This window comes from Mixophyes fleayi, chromosome 1, assembly GCF_038048845.1.
Source record: "Mixophyes fleayi isolate aMixFle1 chromosome 1, aMixFle1.hap1, whole genome shotgun sequence".
Lineage (NCBI taxonomy): Eukaryota > Metazoa > Chordata > Amphibia > Anura > Limnodynastidae > Mixophyes > Mixophyes fleayi.
The window spans coordinates 382,161,082-382,181,817 of NC_134402.1; the positions used below are offsets into that span (position 1 = coordinate 382,161,082).

Consider the following 20,736-nt stretch of genomic DNA (forward strand, 5'->3'; position numbering starts at 1 on the left):
GAACAGCAGTGGATGCAACACTTCGGAATGTCACGTGGGACATTTAACTATGTGCTGGACCTTTTTACCCCAGCACTTTCTAGGAAGGCCACTAACTTTGGGAAACCTATTCCACCATTTAGGCGCCTTTCTATTGTGTTGTGGTGGTATGCTACCCCTGGAGAATACCGGACAATCTCCTGCTTGTTTGGAGTGGGGATATCCACGGTGTGCACTCTAGTGCATGAAGTCACCACGGCATTGCTGGAAGCCATGTATCATCGCTTCATCTCCTTACCGCAAGGTCAGCACCTGGATGATACAATTGCAGGATTCCTGAAGAGTGCTGGAGCCATAGACGGGACACACATCCCCATCATTGCCCCCACAGACAACCATGCGGATTACTACAACCGCAAAGGCTGGCATTCCATCATTCTGCAGGCTGTGGTTGACCACAACTATTGGTAAGCATTTTTTATGTTTTTTTTTATGTGACTGTGCCATGTGTAATACGTATTGTAAAACATTGCTATATGTATTTTTTTATGTCAGTTTCACAGATGTTTTCATCGGCTGGCCTGGACGTTCCCATGACGCCAGAGTTCTAGCAAATTCAGACCTTTACCAAATTGCTGAGGAAAGACAAGATGGCTGGCTGTTCCCTAGAGAGGTAAATATAGGTGTAATGTTGTATGATGTTTTTGTAATTGAAGCTTATATACTATTGTTTACTATCAATATTGTATGTATTTACTGCCCCTTTTTATATATAGATGTACCACTTGCAAAATGCATTTTCACCATATAGTACCAAGTGTACTGCGTTATGTGACCAATATTTTTAACATGGTGACGTGAAACTGCATGTTTTTATTTACAGAAATCTACGTTTGTTGATGGTGTGGAGATACCGGTACACATCATTGGGGATGCTGCTTACCCTTTGAGGCGCTGGCTGGTGAAGGGGTTCACTCAGCAACATCACCTGTCTCAGGAACAGATCCGGTTTACACATACTCTCAGCTCGGCTCGGATGGTGGTGGAAAATGCTTTTGGGCGCTTGAAATGACGTTGGCACTGTCTATTGAAGCACATTGACATTGACACCAAGCTTGTGCCCCACGTGGTTGCTGCTTGCTGTATTTTACATAACATTTGCGAAATACAAAAAGAGCAATTTCTACCTGAGTGGAATGTGCAGGAATCTGAAATGCCAGTGCTGTCAGTGGACTCCAGTAATTTTGAAGGAGAGCGCACCAATACCTCTGCTGAACTTATTAGGACCACCCTCACTGCCAATTTGACCTCACTTGTTTGAATGTACCACACAAATGTAAAAGTAAAAAAAACATGTTTATTTCACTTATTGTATTTTGTTTTGTACATATTTCCTATGTCTCTTCACAAAAATATAAAATGACACAATATAAAATGACACAATATAAAAGTGCTTACTTGCATGTAGAAAAAAAAAATATATACACAAGTAGTAAACAGAAGACACAAATGTGCCCAAACAGTAAGTGCAAATTTGCTTTTCACGTTATATGTGAAGCTAACGGTGTGATTCCAGATCACACGTAACATACATGATAACAATTAACTGTGAAACATTTGACCATAAAACATGATTATTACAATTGCCTATATTGTGGCATTTCTGGTTGTGGAGTGGTTTGGTTACCCGGTGGGTATTCTATGTTGGGGTTACCCATAGGTCGAGCATGTTGTGTATTCTGTACCGGGTTTGGAGGGTTATTGTTGCCTAACATGGGTTGCCCCCGCTGGTACATAGGATAATGTCCGTCATAATAGTAAGGACTTGGAGGAGGTGCCTGCACCCGTGAGAGGAGTCTGTCCATGAATCCCATCATACACTCACGATTTTCGCGTAACACGCGTTCCTGCATGTTCATGATTTGCATGAGGAAAGAGTCCTGGAGTTCCCGCTCATTGTCCATGAAACGCTGCAGTTGTGTATTCTCGTGTTCCCTCATGGTGCTGTCCATCTCCCGCAGTTGATCCATCATGCAAGTTGTCATTGTTTTAGTTGCTTGCTCCATTTTGTTGGGCCTTTTGCGTTTTTTAGGAACGTTGTAAACTGTACGTAGAAAAAAACACAGTAAAACATACATTAGAATATATAATGCGTCAGAACAAAAAAGCAGTGTTGTAAGCTGATATGTTCTTGAGGCCTCCTCCCTCTTGCCCAGTAGTTTTGCACTGCAAAATATGCGTGTTAATGTTTTAATACTTTGGAGTGTATTATATTTGTCTATTGGGCTTTTTGTTGATATAGTTCTCTTTTTTAAGTTATGTAGATATATTGGTATTTGGTTTGCATTTATGTTGATATACTTCTCTTTTTTTGCCAGTTATGTTCAAACATTTTTTTTTTTTTTTAAAGTTATGTAGATATATTTATTGGTATTTGGCTTGCATTTCTGTTGATATAGTTCTCTGTTTTTGGCACTTTTGTTTATACAGTTAATTTTTTTTTTCAATTATGTACCTATATATGTATGTATATTTAGTTGGTTATTATGTGAGATTATTAAAGATACTTACTGTTGGGGCTAGATTTACTAAGCTGCGGGTTTGAAAAAGTGGGGATGTTGCCTATGGCAACCAATCAGATTCTACCTTTCATTTATTTAGTACCTTCTACAAAATGACAGCTAGAATCTGATTGGTTGCTATAGGCAACATCCCCACTTTTTCAAACCCGCAGCTTAGTAAATCTAGCCCTTGGAGCGTAAACTGGGACCTGGCGTAGACTTTGACACCGGCACTGGTTCTGGCTGCGTTTCTTGTGAAGTATCTGTAACGACTTGCGCAGCAGGGAATGGCTGTGAATCGTTCAATTCCTCCCAAGAAATGTTGGTGTCATCTGTTGTGGCAGAGCACTCCAGTTCTGGGGTGTCTTCAATAGAATCTTCTATTATTATCGTTGCGGCCTCGCGTGTCTGTGTGCTCTCTGGTGGTGTTGGTATAGCCGCATCCACATTGCTAGAAGATGACAGTGCAATTTGATTTGTCAGAGGAGAATGTCCAAAGACCATATTGCACTGGTCATAAAAGGGCCAGTCCATTCTTTCAGCGCCACTTTTGCACCTGTTGTGGTCATGGACTTTAGTGTAATGCTTCTTCAGGGACTTCAATTTGTTCAGGACTTGTTGCTGTGTCCTCTTTATGCCACGTTGTGTGAGTATTTTGGCGATGTTGTAGTACACTGTGGCATCCTTCACAGTCCTAGTCACTTGCCTTCTAATTTCTTCCTCCCCTCTGACATTCAGCAGCTCACGCACCTCTTCCTCCATCCAGTGTGTCATTATTGCTGTAAATAAACACTGTTTTTGTGAACTAATAAAAGCAATTTTCTCCCTAAAAAAACGTTTCTGCTTCAGCTTGATGTTGAGTACACCATCCACCATCTCTCCTAAAAAGCTTCTACAATCTTCCACGGGCTCCCACTGATGACATTATCCTCCAGAGACAGGCAGACAGCCAATCAGCATGTTTCCTGTGCAACCCGGGTTGAAAAACCCGGGTTGCACCATTCACAGTGCAGGCGACCCGGGTCCGACCCGGGAATTACCCCTCGATAAATCCCGGGTTGAAGACCCGGGTTTTTAGACCCAGGATTTTGGACTTGTACCATTCATACCGCACCAAGACCCGGGTCGTTTCAGCTCGCCCCGGCAAAAACCCGGGATTTTGTTGCAGTATGAATGGGGTATAAGTCTTTTGAAGACAGGAATTCAGAATAATAACATATGTCCTCAAAAAAAGAGAAACAGTAATGCATGAAATATATTCTATTTAGGGAAGATACACCCCGTGAGAATACCGTTACCACACTCATGATATGGAAAAACGGTGATGACACATACGGACTTTAAAGCCAACAGGAGTGTTGTGAATAAGTGAAGTGTGAATAAAGTGATGGAGAATTCAGCCTTCATAAAGACCTGAGACATACAAGGTCGAAACGCGTCGGAGCCCGAAAATTTAGAAAACGGATGTCACAGTTACAAAAACTTTATGATATGCATCATTAATGTGGACTAATTTCAATTATATGCTTGGATTTATTTTTTAAGTTTTTATTTTGTTTATCTTTATGAGTACAGATTAGCGCCATTTGTAATACGTTTGGTTGTTTTTATATTTATTAAGATGATTTTTGGTGGATTCCTATAGGTACTAACATTGGCTGCCATTCTGTTGTGCGCAGTTAGTTTATTTTATTGTTTTGTATCCTGCTGTATTACCTAGTACATATAGCTGCATACACGATTTTATGCGTCTGATCATTAATGGAGCAAACTGATTGTATCCGTGGCCAATCTTAGTCCCCTATTTATTATTCAACGCATTTTTAACACGATCCCTGCATTTCGTGATTGAGGTTCCCGCAGGACACACTGATATATGTGGCTGCAAGTAACTGTGTCAGTTTCCAGACCACTCAGCAGGTGACATATTCCAGGTCACCCAGCAGGTGCACAGGGAGAGTTCACTAAGTGTCACAGTTTCCAGAGCAGCTAGCAGGTGGACAGATCGCAAAGATAAGGATTGAAATATCATGTGTATTTATTACACAGGAACAGCAGTCATGAAAAACTGCTATTCCTGCGAAGTAATTTTTTTTTTTTTTTACCATTTTACTGCCTCTTCTCTGCCCTGGCGAGTGCGGTCCCCAACAACCTTGAGACTACATGCGCGCATGATGCGTCCGAACACCTTGGGCATGTGCACAACCAAATCTGAGGAGGCAATGCTGCAGGTGAGATGGAGAGCTGAAAAGTAAGAAAGTTAGTAATGTACGCAAGTCTGAGCTGTGGAAATGTTTCCATATTCTAGTCGTTGGTTGCATCAGTTCTGAGTGCTGAGGGTAAGAAAAAAATATATAACTTAATGTCTATTTTGCATGTATAAACACCAAGATAGTACATGTGCACATTTAGTAATGGATACTGGGGAGATATTGTTAGACTGCTGGCCTGATCACCAACCCACAGAACTAGTTGACGGAGGTTTCACCTTTAGCAGCCGCCTTTCCCTTACAGCTTGATGCGCTCACCGGTACTCAGATGCCCCCAGGACTTAGCTCCAGATGTAGTGTGGGTTGGTAATGCAGGACCACAGCGGCAGGCCAGGAGACTGGTAGAAAGCAGCGGGTAGTCAAAACGATAGCCAAGGTCAAGGGTCACAGGCAAGCAGGGTAGTCAGTTAACACGCTAGAGGTCGGGGTCATGGGCAAGGTAGCAGGGTCCAATGTACAGGCCAGAAGGGTCAGGGTCACGAGAAAACAGGCAGAGTCCAAAATCCAAGCAAGGGTGTCATACACAGGCGATCCAACAAAGTATCCACAGGACAGGGACAAGGAAACAGGAGCAGGTCAGCAAGACTGGGACAGCAAGCTATAACCGGAAGGGAGGCTAAGCCCTCCCTGCCTTAAATCTTAGAGCAACGAATCAGGGCTTATCCCTGAAATCATACACAGGCCAGTTTAATGAACATCAATCAGCCCACAGGCTGAAACTAATAAACTACCACATAACAAGGAAACGTCCGACCGTTGTGGTCGGGTCCTGGCTGGGAGTGACGTCCCGGTCATCAAGGTGACGGCTGGGACGCTAGAGGACACTAGAAGCGAGCCGCGGCGGCCATGAGTACCGCCGCGGCTCATAACAGATATATCCCCTTTGTTATCTGTGAATAACATCACTCCCCTGCAGATCTCACTTCACTGCTAAGGTTGGATGATTTCTCACAAATATCAAATCATCAGATCAGTTATAATGCAGGTAATACACATTTTATTATACTGAATGCAAAGAAAATTAATCTCTTACCTTTCAATATAAAAGTATTCTTTCTTTCAATTCTTTTGTGCTGCCTCTGTATCTCAACCTCACAAAGCCACGAGAATGCGGGTTCCAACTGCAAAGCCTGTAGGCTATTGTACCCAGTGTCACATGTATTTTTTAAAGTTTTAAAAATACATACTGTCATATGCAAGCTAAATACTAGTCTGATAAAACTAAAAGTATGGGTTTGTGAATTAAATTTTAGTATTAGCTTGATATGGCTCAGAGGAGCTCTGTGTCCAGCCAGGGGTTAAGACCTGAAAATCTGAATCTACAGTCATGGCCAAAAGTTTTGAGAATGACACAAATATTATTTTTCACAAAGTCTGTTGCCTCAGTTTTTATAATGATAATTTGCATATACTCCAGAATGTCATGAAGATTGATCAGATGAATTACCGTGACAATAACCTTTATCCCAAGAACAACATTTCCAATGCATTTCAGCCCTGCCACAAAAGGACCAACTGACATCAGGTCAGTGATTCTCTCATTAATAGGTAAAAGTGTTGATGAGGACAAGGCTGGAGATCACTCTATCATGCTGATTGAGTTAGAATAAGAGCCTGGAAGCTTTAAAAGGAGGGTGGTGCTTGAAATCATTGTTCTTCCTCTGTTAACCACGGTTATCTGCAAGGAAACATGTGCAGTCTTCACTGTATTGCACAAGAAGGGCTTCACAGACAAGGATATTGCTGCTAGTAAGATTGCACCTCATATCAAACATTAATCGGATCATCAAGAACTTCAAGGACAGAGGTTCAATAGTTGTGAAGAAGGCTTCAGGGTGCCCTAGAAAGTCCAGCAAACGCCAGGACGGTCTCGTAAAGTTGATTCAGCTGTGGGATCGGGGCACCACCAGTGCAGAGATTGCTCAGAAATGGCAGGCAGGTGTTAGTGCATCTGCACGTACAGTGAGGCGAAGACTTTTGGATGATGGCCTGGTGTCAAGAAGGCCAGTAAAGAAGCCACTTCTCTTCAGGAAAAACATCAGGGACAGACTGTTATTCTGCAAAACGTACAGGAACTGGACTGCTGAGGACTGGGGTAAAGTCATTTTTTCTAATGAATCCCTTTTCAGATTGTTTAGAGCATCTGGAAAAACGCTTGTCCGTAGAAGGAAAAGTGAGCGCTACCATCAGTTCTGTGGTAAAGCATCCTGAGACCTTTCATGTGTCGGGTCGCTTCTCAGCTAAGGGAGTGGGCTCACTCACAATTTTGCCTAAGAACACAGCCATGAATAAGGAATGGTACCAAAACATCCTCCAAGAGCAACATTTGCTAACCATTCAAGAACAGTTTGGTGACGAACAATGCCTTCTCCAGCATGATGGAGCACCTTGCCATAAGGCAAAAGTGCCTTATTTTGGGTCCATGGCCAGGAAACTCCCAAATCATTAATCCCATTGAGAACTTGTGGTCAATCCTCAAGAGGCGGGTGGACAAACAAAAACCCACAAATTCTGACAAACTCCAAGCATTGATTAGGCAAAAATGGGCAACCATCAGTCAGTATGTGGGCCAGAAGTTGATTGACAGCATGCCAGGGTGAATTGCTGATGTCTTAAAAAGAAGGCTCAACACTGCAAATATTGACTCTTTGCATAACCTTAAAGTAATTGTCAATAAAAGCCTTTGACACTTATGAGATCTTTGTAATTTTACTTCAGTATACCATAGCAACATCTGACAAAGAGGTCTAAAAACAATGAAACTGCAAACTTTGTGAAAACCAATACTTGTGTCATTCTCAAAACTTTTGGCCATGACTGTAAATTAATATAGCCCTTTGATTGTGTTAAACTCCTCTGTTCTCCCTAGGATGTGTTTATAGATAAGAGAGCCCAGACACTGGTTTCAGATGAGTGCCCAAATACCAATTTATGGAACGGCTTGAAAAGTTGAGGCCTTTGAAATCTCTCGTTAAGACTACCTTCATAATATCTGTGAAATCTAAGGACAATGATATGCGACCAGACATCTCGGCTGCGGGGCCAGAACAGCTGGGTTAAAGTGTGAAAAGGGAAATAACGACACAGGAAAATGTTATATCATATTTTCTCGAATATAATAATTATGGGAGCCATGTTTGGTATGCAAATGAAGAGAACTTATGACCTGTTGTGTGGAGGTAAAATCATCTTTGTCGGACATTCTGTTGCGACATTAGGCCTGTGTAAAGAAAACCTGACTTGAAAGGTTTTTTGACCAGAAGTCATAAACAACTATTTTGAATTTATACAAAATTTCTAGTTCTGACATCACAGGAAGGGGGACTGTGGGCACCTGCAGCATGTTAAAATAACCTCTGAACATAACAGACTTTGTCCCTTCATGGGAGCCAATTTTATATTGAGAAGTGTCCTATTTATTTCTGCTTCACCTAGCAAAACAGAAAACGGATTATTCGTACATATAATTTCTTTTATTTCATCCTTTTTATTTTTTAAAATACTATTTTATTATATCTTTGTATGTCATTTGTTAACTGTTTTATCTTAAGTATTGTGGATTTATTTTCCATATTAAATTACACTTAATAAGTTCAGGTCTTTGTGTTCTTACAAATTCACTTGTTAGACAGCTTGGTTTTAAAAACGCTACATAGTTGAAACAGGGGAGATCATTGTGGTTTATGATAACTCTGAGGAAAGTAAATTGTGATAGATTAGTTTTAACATTAAAGGTAGAACCAAAGATTTCTTGATTAGGGGTGTCAGCTCTTCACAATAAAACCTGGTGATGACATAATTGGTAAGACAAAGTGAGTGACATAGACAGGGAAAGTTTTAATCATTTTTAAACAGACCAGGTGGTTGTTTTTGATTAACCCCTTGTCACACACCTGTCACTCGGGCTCAGGTGAGTGCTGGAACGTGACACATACCAAACGCAAATATGTTAAGTTAACGTTTAATTTGTATTAACACATGCATTTTACTAGTGTTTGTAGGCTTTACCATATGTTTAAAGCAGAAACACACAGAAATGGATCAAGTAGCAATCGGAATAACACAACCACAAAGAACCAGAACACAAGAAAAATGCCAACAGGTATGAAAACACTATAAACAATGATTTCTAGCTTCAGACCCATTCACATGTGTTACAAATGTTAAAAGCGCATTTAAAAAATGTCAAAAGGACTTCAACTTGTTCTATCACCAGTCTCCTGAGGCATTTGAACAAGTAGGGAACAAATTACTTATTTCTAATCTCTACAGGAACAAAATGGCTGCCAGATAAAAAGACAAAATTAGGGCAAGTTCATGAATAAGAAAGGAACAAAATCCTTCTTTCTGTAAAAGTGACCATGGTGACAGAACGAGTTTACATTTTAGATTGCACTGTACTGTCTGTCCTCATTGTACAACAATTGTAATCAAAGTCTAAATCAGTATTGTAGAGTCTTATAAAAAAAAGTGCTTTAATACATAGTTGTTACTTAAAAAACATATTTTGGGAAACACATCTCAAAAAATGTTATTCATCATTATTAAGACAATTATTAAGACAATATTTAAGAAGAGTTTTCTTGTTTTTCCACATAATTCCAATTTCCCAAGGAAAAACAAAATGTAATTAGGTTAAAAAAAAAATCAAAAAGGGTTTTTGTTTGTTGTTTTAGAGGGAGGGGCAAAATCTTTCTAAATGCATCCTGAATGCTTTGGGCACTCATTTAGGGTTAGAAGACCCAGCTAATGGGAGCAAATCGGCAGCAGGACAAACCATGTTGCGATGGAAGGGATGCAAATGCGATTTATTTTGTCTGACTGGACAATATTGCCTACATTTACACGTAGCACAGAACTACTGTTTAATTATTTAGAGTTGAGCTAGGATGCACCCATTCCCACTTTAAATCTGTCCACACATTTTAAGTTTGCCAACTCCTATAGTGCAACATGGTTTTGTCCATGTCCAAAATTGAACCTTCTAAGTGGATTTACTCCAAACTGTAAATTAGGCCACAAATGAGTGTTTCAATACAGTTACATTACATATTTAATATGAGTACATATCAGAACATCACAGGCAACATTAAAATTGATATATTGCAAAGAAATTGGAAGTCATTATTATTTTTTTAAAGGTTATCAGCATCAGAATGAATTAATAAGCCTTGAGAATGTGCCCTAAATACTTTAAATTAGTGTCCATATGAACAAAGACCTTCTCAATTTTAGGGAGACAAACCACATTCTCAATGTTAATATAATTATCAGGATCTTGTGTCTTTCACTATGAGTTGCCTTTAAAAAGCAAAAGAAAAACACTTTATATAAACATGATAAAAATAAAGCAGTACTGATATGTCATGTAAGCTGTGTTCTTAGATATATAGAAGATGTCTCCTTTTTCTAGAAATGTTATCACTTTCAGTGTTAAGTCTTTCAGTTGCTGTTACAATCAACACATGTATCCACCAAGAGAAAGCGTACAATAACACTCTGAAATAAGAAAGGCTTCAACAACGTGAATTAAAGGGAAAATACCACCACAACATTAGACGCCCTGTAGACTTTAGAGTGAAATTGCCCTTTAAGTGTGTGTGTATGGAAAATGGCAAAAAGCGCGGTATGCATACATATGGAAACAAATATAATGTTGCTAGCAGAAGCTACAATATTGTGTTACATATACAACTCAAGGGGGGAATTAAATTGGCCGCATTACTGTAAAAAGTAACGTGACCTGCGCACTATTACCGATATTACAGTAATAGTGCGTGTAAGTACTGTTAATACGGGAATTTCAATGGCCACTTACTTGGGGTGCCATGATGTTGTGTGCTACCCCATTAGCTATCGCCCTCCTCTTCTGCTCCAGTTATGGCATGGGTGTGGCATCCATGGCCAGATGATTCCCTGAATACTCAGGAGTTTAACCACGGGAGTAATGTGGAGTGAACACTAGTGGCAGTGCAGTGTAGTTGAAATTAATTTTGGACACCAGGCCATTTCAGTTTAAAAGTAGAAAATGTAAACTTTATTCAATACGCCTTCTCCTCCAGCAAATAAACATAAAGGTTGCAGTAAGTTTCGTTCCATAACACCAACCAGATAGACATCATAAAAATGACACCTGCGGGCTATAAAAAGAAAGTACTGAAAAATATACTAAGATGACTGAGCATTGCTACAAAACAATAAATGCCATATGAATATAAAGTACCCTTGTGACCTAAGGGTAAGGTGACGCCCGTTAATGGGAGGAGGGTGGTAGAAATCAGGAGTGGAAGAGGAACAAGAGAGGTTTCCAGAGAGGCAGTTAGAATAGATTTAAACCTAAATAAAGGAATGGGCACCCCTAAATATACAATTGCCCACACAGTCAGGGGTAGTAATGTAGCTTCATCTTTCAGACTGTTCCCCATTTTTAGAAAAAATGTTGTAACCCAAAATCAGGACTGCCCTGTCAGAAGCAGAACAGATCACAGGTTGTACTGCTCTCTCCTACCTACTTTTGCAACTTTCACTATCTGCTGCTGCTCCTAATCTCAATTACTGCTTGTCTGGATCCTGGAATGTTGGGGCCCTGTTTGAAAAAAGGGATAGTGGCATGAAACATGGAAAACCTAGCAATGAGTGAACCCTCTAGGTCTCTTCCACACACACATTTCCCTTCCCCAACCAGCCCAGATGTTAAATAAATAGCATACACTTTTAGTAATGACACCTCTCTAACTGCAACGAGCACAACATTAAATTAATAACATTCACATTTAAGAAATAGACCTCCAAACTACCCCATGATTAAATTAAATTAAATTAAATTAATAGTATTCATGCTTAAAAAATAGACCTATACCCTCCTAACTAGCCCTGACATTAAATTAATAGCATTCACATTTAATGAATAGCAATGATTCTCCCCAAACGCAGACCCACATTCAAATAATAGCCCCCAAACCACTCCAGCATTAAATTAATATTCTCCACCATAAACCCACTATTAAATTAGTCTCCACCATGAAACAAATATATTCCACCATTAAATGATTACCCCCCACCTGCACCCTAACATGAAATTGATAGATTACACCACCACCCACATTACATTAATAGCCACCCACCGCCCCTCACACTTACATGAAAAGCCCCACAATTATCTTCTTCAGCTGCATCACTTGAATGCATATAGTGTCCAGGGCCAGGGAGGGGGGGGGGGGGGGGGGTGGAGTGTTTCCAGATAACTGGAAAATCCCCCTGAGAGCATGCCTGAAATGCATTGCTTTATATTTTTGTCTTCCGTCTGTGATTTTGGCACCCCCCCCCCCTTGCGCAATCACCCAACTATCATCCGCCTGCAGAGCCGCCATCAACAACAAAGAGGGAGGGAGAAGGTGGTGATTGTTTGGGGGGAGGGTGGGGCTGTTGCTTTCTTTTGTACTGAGCCCCACAATTTCTGATGCCAGCCTCCCTGTCTCTGTCTCCAAATTTATATGTGTACCTATGTCCCTCGGATGTGTGCATCTGTCCCCCCTTTGTGTTTGTATGAGCATATGTGTTTCCTCTTTCTGTGTCTTTCTCCCCCCCCCTCTTTGTGTTTCCATCTCTAAATTTGTATGTGTACCTCTGTTTCACTTTCTGACCCTCTTTATCCCCCCCTTGTCTCTGTCTACTCTTTGTGGGCAATCAGCATCAGAGTTCAATAAGCATTGAGAATGTGTCTTAAACACGTTAAATTAATGTCCATTTGTACAAACCCTTAATCAGTTTATGTCTGGCAGACAAACCACATTCTTTGGGTTAATATAATTATCAGGATCTTGTTTCTCTCACTATAAGAAACCTTTAAAATGGAAAGAAAAACACTTTATATAAAGATGATAAAAATAAACCAGTAGTACTGAATATAGCACGTAAGCTGTGTTTTTGGATATATACAAGATGACTCCTTTTTCTAGTAATGTTAGTTTTATCACTTTTCAGAGTGTTAAGTCTCTCGGTTGCTGTTACAATCAACACATTTATCCATCAAGAGAAGCTTACAATAGCACTCTGACATGAAATGGCTTCAACAACATGTGAAATAAAGGGAACATGTGAATTGAAGGGAAAATACCACCACAACACTAGATGCTCTGCAGACTTGTGAGCAAAATTGCCCTTCAAGTGTGTGTGTATGGAAAATAACAATAAGTCCATTATGCATACATATGGTAATAAATATAACGTTGCTAGTAGAAGGGACACTATTGTGTTATATGTACAATTCAACTTTGCAAGCTATAAAAAAGTACTGACCAAAATATTAAAGTGCCTGAACATTGTTACAAAATAATAAATGCCATATAAATGTAGTGGTTTAAGAGTGAAGTGACTCTTTCAGGGGGAGGAGGTGTGTGGGGGGTAATTGAGAAACTAAGAGAAACAAGAGTGTTTTTGTAGAGGCAGTAGGAAAGGAGTCAGAGTTAAGTCGAGTGCTATGGCAGAGCAATTGTTGTCTGTTAGGCTAGGTACACACTGCAGGTGTTTCAGCCAATTATCAGGCCAAACACCCGATAAACGACTGTTTGGCCCAATATCTCATCAGTGTGTATACTTGCACAATGAATGACAGTTATTCCAATGTACCGATCGTCATTTCATTTGATTGCTCGTTCTGTTTAAAAATCTTGTTCCAACCGCCTTCTAGAACACAGGTTAAGGGCTGAAGGTACAGTTACGGCTCTGCCCGCTGTCCTCCAGTCCCGTCTTCGCTGCTGTCTTCAGCCTGGCTGTCACAGGCTGAAGACAGCCGGGCCCCCTGGTATGTGTGTGCCGCTGGGCCCCCTGGTGAGCCTGGGCCCGGTACAAGGGTACCCCCTGTACCCCCCTGATGGTGGCCCTGGGTGCATCCAGTAACAAACATTAGATATAGCAATTTATATTTATAGCACATACCATAACCAGTGAGGCAGTAACTATACATTTAAAAATACTCCCAAATCAAATGAGATAATGCAGTCAATGAAATCTGAATAAAACTAGATTAAGGGACTATGAAAAATGTAAATTTTTAAGATGAATAATTGCATTTATCCTATTTATAACAGCTATTGTACTAATTGGTACTTCATAATAATATTTATTTAATAATGTATAAATAAATTTTTATAGTAAAATAAACAATGAAACTGGGGTTGTCCAACCCCTGAAACACTGACAAAAATTCACATAGGATTGGGATTCTTTGCATATCTACAGTCATTGTTACAACTGTCGTAAAACGAGATACCAAACGCGAGAAATAGGGGCTCCAAGCCCTATAGTAGTCATTGGTCTTTTGCTCCCCCATGAAAATTTTCGTTCCTACGCCCCTGCACACACTAATGCGATATGTGGCAGAGCGTTCGCTTATCGGGGGATTGGTCTGATAATTGGCTGAAAAACTTCCAGTGTGTACCTAGCCTTAGTATTTAGCCAAATCCCACACTGAATCCTAAATCTGGTGCATCCATAGGAATGATTGATAGTTCCCTGATGGAGTGGGACAGAAATATAGATATTTTTAATAAATAAAAATTCAAAATTTTGGCTTTTATAATTATGATGAGAATAATTGTTACTCTGCTGGAAAATGACGTTTGTCATTCCTCTGTTAAACAACAAAAGGGATGCAGAAATCCAAAGCAGACATAAGACTTGGACGGTCAGTTATGCCAAGAATGAATTTGGGTAAATAAGGAACTGGGCAGACTGGATTACCAATGTGTTCTTATAATAAGGTGATTCTTTGTGTTCTCTTTTATGCTCTATTTTAAAATAAAAAAAGAGGCACATAAATCATAAATCTTGTACTTAGGACAAGAATGTGTTGTGCTATGGAGCAATATGTCCTTACGTAGCTGTTTTTCAGACTTGTGATAATCCATTATGGTTCTGTCATTTTATTGTTGATTGAACCTCTGACAAAAATGCTAAACATCCAACATTAAATAATTGAAAGAATGCCACATAGCCTCAGGTAAATACCACGGGAAAGAGCTGTCAGTCAGGTCTGTTTGCTCTTAATAAACCTTTTCCGGTTACATGAAGTAAAAGTGATCACAGAGTTCTGTTCTTTGCCTCATGAAACTATTGTCAGTGTACAAACATTGTTCAATGAATTGAAGTTGTATCTTTCACATAATGCTCACCTTTACCTTCATTGGCAATGACACCTGTAAAATGCTGAATACCCTTTAGTGTATGTGTGGGATGTTATCTATGAGCAACTGCTCCAGAAAAGAAAGTTGTTCCACAGAGCAATTTATTGTCTTGGTCTTATCCTACACCCCATCCTCCTGCTGGTTGCTGCTTCCAGGTATGAAGACTAACTGAAGGGATAGACTCCAGGAAGTGGGTGATGTTCTTTAGGTTGCAGGAAAGGAGTTGATTAGACTCCAGAGAGTAGGATGAGGCTGTGCGGAGGGGAGAGGTTAGAGTTAGGCATTGAATAAAGGGAAGTTATGGGTAGTAGACTGCAGGGAATGGGGAGACTGTGGGGAGAAGAGAGGTTAGGAGTACACTTTATGGAGGGAAGACTATGTATGGGCTGTGGAAGGGTGAGGTTATTGCTAGGCTATGGGGAGATGATTGATTAGGGTTAGGCTACAGTATGGACAGAGATTAAAGTGAGGCAGAGTGAGAGGTTAGGGATAGGTTTCTTGGACGGTGGAGATTAGGGTTAGGCTGCGTTTATGAATGGAATTGTAGTATTCTATGGCACTGATGGTAAATGACATTATCTGAGGGAAAAGTGTACTTTAACATAAAACACTGTTGTAGTCTATGGCGTGATTAAGAGTTGGATGCATGTTGTCATTTTGTGCATTGTGAAAAAAAATTGGCAAAACGTCACCAGTATTTGGATCAGGGGTGTTCACGTAGGAGTGCAATACAGTAAGGGCATGCAGATTGGAATTGCATCTTATTTTTGGTTACATGTACATTTGAAATAAGTTCATTACCAAGCATAAATGTTGTGCCTAAACAAGATAGGTGCAGTTTTGGAGTTGATGATGATGATTACTACATATGCTATATTTAGGGGTGCATACAATATTTAACCCATATGTATCTCAAATTCAGTCATGTAAATGTAAGTGTGCAGAAGCATATTTCCACATAACCTTTACAATCACCTTTAAATTACCCCTTATATTGAGAACTGTCACTGACCGAGGAGTGAGTTCCGTCTTATCCAGCATGCTCTGATGTGAGCATTGATTGTACATAAGCATGTGCCTATACTGCTGGCTATTGTGTGCGTCTATGTATGGCAAGAACTCTTTAGCAAATGCGTTCTTCCACCCAGATTCGCTTCGTGAGATATGCTTAGCTTTGAATACGATTGGAACTACATTCAAGTTCTATGCTCTAATTTAAGACGCAAGCTGCGTTCGGACCTGAATGAGGCCCCATGTGTCTAGCTGTTGCAGAATTTCCTGTGGTAGAATGTCCTATTAGACTTTAGCTGACAGGACATGTTGGGACTTGTAGTGCAATGGTGGATGGCCAGCCACAGGTTAACGAAAACGTGAGGGAGGCAACTAATCTTTGATAGATAGTACTGGCCTACTGGGGCAGACAAGGGGGCTAAGCAGTCATTGGCAAGAAGGAGATAAAGGAGGGTTAAGCAATAATTGACAAAAAGGGGACAAACAAGAGGCAGGTAAACAATAGGGCATAGGCAACAGAGAACAGACAAGGAGACAATAGGAGGGCAGATAAAGGATAACAGACAAGAGCCGGCAGAGACGGGAAAAGAGGTAACAGCAAAGACACAAGGGGGCACATTTCAGAAAGACCCAGTGAGATAGATTTATCTGTTTGTTATATATGCAAAAATGGAGAGAATGCATATAAAAAAAATATGAATATTTTGTGAAAATCAAGGAAGAATGTCCCTATAAAACTATGTGTATGTCTCTGATTGTATCTATAGATGCAGCTGCTGGAAGCAATAACTATGTGTTTTGGTCAGTAAAATCAGTAAAATCACAGGGCAATCAGGGATTGGTTCAGATGGATGAATTCCTAGAATTCTAAATCCCAATCTGAGACCTGGATCTGGTACAGCCATAAGTAAAAGTAATAGATCTCTGATGAAGCAGGAAATTAACCAAGGTATGTTTTATTATAATATGTGAAATAAAGACATAAATTCTAGAGCCACCACTCTTTATGACGTTTGCACTACTTCTGTAGAACCATAGCATCATTTTTCCCCAGTGCAATTTCTATTAGCAGCAGAGGTCGTGGTTTTACATCCAAGGGGTCAGATATTTTAATTAATATAACAAACAATATATCACATTCAGCTCTGGGGTGTTTTTGCGATGTGGAACCAAATGGGTATAATACATTACATTAAAGGGAAACTGTACAGTAATTATTTTCAGTGTATTGTTATATAAATGTTCAGTAACACACAGGTACAAAACATTGTGTGTAGAGCAACACATTTAATTCCATTTTTTAAATCACTACCATGAGTTGTAACTGGCATATAGTTAGGAAAATAAACTATCTATAGACAGTGCCCCCAAATTCAATTTATTATGACAAATGACTGCAAAGTCAAATAATAACATTATATATTCATGAAAATATATTCTACTTTATGGAGTAAGTTTTATTATTTATCATTATTTCAAATGCCACTAGAGGGCGCACTGTACTTAACTTAGTTTAGTGTGGTCCCTGCTATTCACAATTCTTGAAATTTGTTTTAAGGAGTCTAATGGTATCATTATATTTCTGTGCTACCTCCCCATGAAATTCATCCTCATCATATTATTATTATTATTATTATTATTTTCTTTTATTAAGTTCTGTCAGAGTGCTGTACACTGAGGGGGTCATGACATAAACAAATTATATACAATGACATGAAACGAAAGGTAAAAAGGCCCTGCCCAAATCTAAGAGTTTTGGGGAACACCTGATACTTAAGAAAGAGGAATAACAATTGTATTAGGTGGAGGGGAACGTGTGGTGCTATTACAAGGCAGCAGCATTATCAGCCGCTGTTAATAAAGCAGTCCATGGTAGATGCCATTTCTGTGTCGCTAAGGGTCATGCATAATAGGTGACATGAAGAGAGACAGCAGAAGGTGGAGAAACTAAACAATAACTAGTCACCAGTGGCGGGCTGGGCCGGGGGGCAGGGGGGCATCGCCCCCCCGGGCCGCTCACAATCACGGCTGTTAGGGCCGGCCGCCCCCCGGAAGTAATATAAATGTGATGCGGCCGCCTGCTGACACGTGATGCGGCCGCGTCATCGATGATGTGGCAGCGTCATCGATGATGCGGCCGCATCACATGTCATGTGATGCGGCCGCCTGTGCGGCGTGTGCCCTCCGGGCTGACGTCCATCAGCCCGCGCCTGCTAGTCACTGTAAAAACCTTAAAATACTAAGCTGCTGGCAAAGCAAAACTGACCTTTACCATTTCTAATAGCTGAACCTCCATCCTAGTCTGGTTGTGTTGAACACTTCTGCATTTGTGCTGCACCAGCACTCTTGTGATTGGCTGCCAACTTGGAGTAGCTGAGAGTAACCTGGGGTCCAGGGGAGGGCCGGCAAATTTTAGCCCAGGGGACAAGACTCTACTCAGCAGCCTATTGGGAACGATTTAACAGAAAAAAATGCAGGTGGCCCCGTGACCCAGCCCAAGGTAGCCCACTATGGGACCGGCGGCAAATGCCCCCCTGCCAAGCCTACCCCTGCTGGGGTCTGACTTTAGTATCAAGCTCCCTGCTGGGAACAGAACTAGGACTTACGTACCCCATGTGCGGTGGGAGCTGCTGTCACCATGGTGGCCATAGAGAGCACCAAAGGATGAACTGAGATGACAACAGCAAGACAGGTGAAATTACTGGGTCCAGCAGCTGGTATTAGATCGTCTACTCCAGTGATGGGCAAACTACGGCCCGCGGGCCAGAACCGGCCCACTTAGAGGTTCTATCCGGCCCGCCAATATTTTACAACATTTCATTAAAATATGCATAAGATATGTGTGTCAGAACCTTCATTTTTATGCCTTCCCAGCTATTTCCTTAATTACACTTCATCCTCCTTCCTAAAAGGACACTTCGTATGTCAATCACTCAAACACCTGCCCGCCCCCTAATGGCTGAAAGTCATGTGAGAAGAGATTGGCTGGGCCATATACTAAGGCGGATTTCGATTGGCTGCTGTGTTGTCAGTTAGTGGCTCACCAGAAAGACGGATCTGCAACAACCTGCTGAAATAAGTGCTGTGTCTGTACGATCGCTGCACTTATAGAGGTAACACTGCTATATAACACACTTCCGTCCCATTCAAAAAAATCGTATTATATATTTCGATATTGGAGTTTTTTAATAAATTATATTGGCCCGCCTAACGTTTTTCTTTTTTATTTGGCCCGCTCCTGAAAAAGTTTGCCCATCACTGGTCTACTCCTTGATGTAATGACACTCCTCTGCACCACTTTTCCCACTTGAAGAACTGTAACTGATTTTGTAATTCTGAGAAGATGACAATGTGGGAAGCAAGGCACAGAGCTGATCTAAACTGCAACTAACAGACTGATTTAATAAAGAAGTAACATGACCCCATTTTGTTGGATCCATCTTATATTGCATCTGTCCCATGGCTAACAAAAAAAAAAGATTGAGTAAAACTTCATACTGTTTCTTTTAAGTCAACCTGCAAAGCAATTTTACTATTTGCAGACTAGTTTATCTGACATAAGATAATATGATCGGATTTATATACACTGCTAGTAAATGCAATTATTTTTTAAATACATTGGTGAAGGGATGTTCAAGATGGTGAGGAGTTAGTTAAATCGATCTAAATATAAAGTATCAATAATGAGATCTGGGAATACAAACTATTTTTCATGGACCAAATTAATTAACTGGAGTTAAAGGCACTTTTATACTAATTAACTTCTTCAGTTCAGTTTATGGATAATGGAAAATTAGTGGGAAAAGCAGAAACTGTACTATCAGAATGCGAAAGTGCCCTGGAACGGGGATCCTATAACTCCCTGGAACTGGCATAACATGTTGGGGCATGTGGTTCTATAAGAATTGGGAGCAAACCAACTAGTCTTGTTATTGCGAGGAGGCATTTAAGTCACCGCTAGGTGGCAACAGCCGCTGTCGTAAGTTTTGTATTATGATCATAGGCAACTGTAAAACGCAAGAAAATATTAGCAAACAGGGTAAAGGTTTAGAATAAATAATATGTATATAGTTTATTTTTAAAGAAAACATAAACACTACACAGTTAATAAAAGAAAATACATAAAGGAGGCGAAAAGCATATGAACTATATGTTATATTTCAGTGGATTGCTTTGTTCGAATGCTAAACATGCTCTGTTACATTTGTCATTGCCTTTGTATATTTGCAGATAATTACATGTAGCTTGATGGGATGCACGGAAACCACTTCCAGAGATAAACCGATATTACCTTGTAATATTCTAAGACAGTTTACTGGAATATTGAAATTTAAATGATTTCTAGCCTTTAACCTTTGTTAGTTGTGAATAATTACACACACTGGATATATCTTCCAGAAGGCTATAATTTGTGAATCAATAGGATGTCATTAACGTCTACGATACTAAACAGTGTTCATCTGGAAAATATGCATTTTGAATAGACTGCTCCTTTATACGGTTGTCTTGCTGAATATCATCTACCTCTATATGATACTATAGTATTCTTCAGGCAAGATCGCTTACATATGGTTCATGTGTCCATATGTTGCAGTTAATTTATTAAATCTGCTGTTGATTGTTCACTGTTCCTAGGCTTTTTTTTTTAACGAGATTAGTTTATATTGCAATCTAAATATATAAATTCCGGATTACATGTAAAACTGACTGCATTTTCCATACATGCCTTAG

At 40.1% G+C, this 20,736-nt stretch overlaps 1 long non-coding RNA gene across 1 annotated transcript; it reads left to right on the plus strand.

Annotated features, from left to right (window-relative positions):
- Positions 1-369: 369 nt before the first annotated feature.
- Positions 370-911, plus strand: LOC142109071 (uncharacterized). Its single transcript, XR_012680272.1, has 3 exons — positions 370-446; positions 535-652; positions 863-911. It is a non-coding gene; the product is annotated as an uncharacterized LOC142109071 (long non-coding RNA).
- Positions 912-20,736: the final 19,825 nt, after the last annotated feature.